The sequence below is a fragment of the Alosa sapidissima genome, chromosome 16, assembly GCF_018492685.1.
Source record: "Alosa sapidissima isolate fAloSap1 chromosome 16, fAloSap1.pri, whole genome shotgun sequence".
In the NCBI taxonomy this organism is placed as follows: Eukaryota; Metazoa; Chordata; class Actinopteri; order Clupeiformes; family Clupeidae; genus Alosa; species Alosa sapidissima.
In genome coordinates this window covers 338379-340878 of record NC_055972.1, presented here as the reverse complement: position 1 = coordinate 340878, position 2500 = coordinate 338379, and the positions used below count along the sequence as shown (strand labels likewise).

Here is a 2500-nt window from a genome sequence, read left to right as displayed (position 1 = left end):
AGTGTTCCTTCAGCCCTCCCTCAGCCTTTGTGGTTAATTTAGAGATATTTTGAGGAGTCCCTGGACACACACACACACACACACACACACTTACAATGCATATGTTACCTCTCAACACCGTACACTGCATAGGTCACCTCTCAACACCGTACACCTCTTCCGGCTGCATGACCATAATAATAATAATAATAATAATAATAACATTTCTATAGCGCCTTTCAGGATAATCAAGTTTACATTTAGTATTTAGTTTTGTTAGTTTTTCTTATCTTCTACTGTCTCTATTGTCTACAGTGGAGTTTTGTTATATGTTTATACTTATATTTACCATTTCTGCTGTAAGTGCATGTTGTGTGTGATGTCTGTATGCTACAGAGACCTTGAATTTCCCCTTGGGGATCCATAAAGTGAAGTCAAGTCAAGTTTATTTATATAGCGCATTTCATACACAGAGGTCATTCGATGTGCTTTACATAAACAAAACCAAACAAAAAAAACAAATAAAAGCATAGAAAGGCAATATAGTCAAAGAATAGTTAAAAGGTAAATATCATAATAAAAAGAAAACATAAAACACAAGGTAAAATAATTTAAAAATAAAGAATAATTAGTAAGCAAAAAACAAAGGCAAAAGTAGTAAAAAAAAAGTAATAAAAGACAAGGTAGAATAATTATCAAGGCAGATTCAGAATTTGTAACTCGGCACAGTTAGCAGAAAGCATCTGAGAACAGTTTGGTCTTAGGTCTAGATTTAAAACTGGCTACAGTAATAAAAGACAAGGTAGAATAATTATCAAGGCAGATTCAGAATTTGCAACTCGGCACAGTTAGCAGAAAGCATCTGAGAACAGTTTGGTCTTAGGTCTAGATTTAAAACTGGCTACAGTAATAAAAGACAAGGTAGAATAATTATCAAGGCAGATTCAGAATTTGCAACTCGGCACAGTTAGCAGAAAGCATCTGAGAACAGTTTGGTCTTAGGTCTAGATTTAAAACTGGCTACAGTAATAAAAGACAAGGTAGAATAATTATCAAGGCAGATTCAGAATTTGCAACTCGGCACAGTTAGCAGAAAGCATCTGAGAACAGTTTGGTCTTAGGTCTAGATTTAAAACTGGCTACAGTTGGGGCCTTTTTGATGTCATCCGAAAGTTGGTTCCACAGCTGAGCCGCATAGCAGCTAAAAGCTGCTTCACCATGTTTAGTTCTAACAGTAGGTTTTACTAGCAGGTTTTTCACCTGGGACCTGAGAGGACGAGAAGGTGTGTACTGCTGAAGCATGTCTGACAAGTATTTAGGTCCTGCTCCATTTACTGATTTATAAACAAGCAATAGTGCTTTAAAGTCAATTCTGTGACTTACTGGAAGCCAGTGCAAGGACTTAAGAATTGGAGTAATGTGGTCAGTTCTTTTAGTTTTTGTTAGAATCCTAGCTGCTGCATTTTGTATCACCTGAAGCTGTTTAATAGTCTTTTTAGGAATGCCTGTAAACAGTCCATTGCAGTAATCAACCCTGCTGGAGATAAATGCATGAATGAGTTGTTCTAAGTCATCCAGGTGTTGATTTGTTCTATACACTGACACATAGATTCAAGAGGACCATAGTCGTTTGGTGATAAAGCTAAGTAAATTTGTGTGTCATCTGCATAGCTATGATATGAAATCAAATTATTTTGAATGATTTGTCCAAGTGGGAGCATATAGAGGTTGAATAATAGTGGCCCTAAGATTGACCCCTGGGGAACACCACAGGTCAAGGACGTTGGTGTTGAGGTACAGTTTCCGATGGCAACAAAGAAGCTCCTTTCTTGTAGATATGATTTTAGCCAGCTGATAACTATGCCTGTAAATCCAACCCAGTGTTCTAGTCTGTGTAGTAAAATATTGTGATCAACAGTGTCAAATGCTGCACTAAGGTCCAGTAGCACTCGGACTGATGTTTTACCTGAATCTGTGTTGAGGCGTATGTCATTGGAAACTTTAATGAGAGCTGTTTCAGTGCTGTGATTTGCCCGAAAACCAGACTGAAAGTAATCAAAATACCTATTTGATGTTAGGAAGGTGGTTAATTGATTAAAGACTACTTTTTCAATAATTTTGCCAATAAAAGGTAGATTGGATATGGGCCTGTAATTGTTTAGCATGAAGGCATCCAGGTTATTCTTCTTGAGAAGTGGCTTTACAACAGCTGTTTTCAGTGACTTAGGAAAAGTGCCAGACAGCAGTGATACATTTACAATTTGAAGGACATCCGCCGCTATGAGGTGAAAAACAGTTCTGAAGAAATTGGTAAGACACATGTGGAAGAGCTGAGATTCTGTACCGTTTTTTCAAGTGTTTCGTAGTCTATCAAGCTGAACTCTGACATCAAGTTTAGTTTCCCTCTGTTTGTTGCTGGAAGTTCAGGTTGTTGAATTTGTAAGTGAGCAGATATGTTGAGTCTGATTTTGACAATTTTACCTTTAACAAAAGATGAAAACTCATTGCATTTATTAGTTGA

At 37.0% G+C, this 2500-nt stretch overlaps 1 protein-coding gene across 2 annotated transcripts in view; it reads left to right on the top strand.

Moving 5' to 3' along the window:
• The window catches only part of adka (adenosine kinase a), a 111906-nt gene that overhangs the window by 22907 nt on the left and 86499 nt on the right, over positions 1-2500 (top strand). The window lies entirely within an intron of this gene.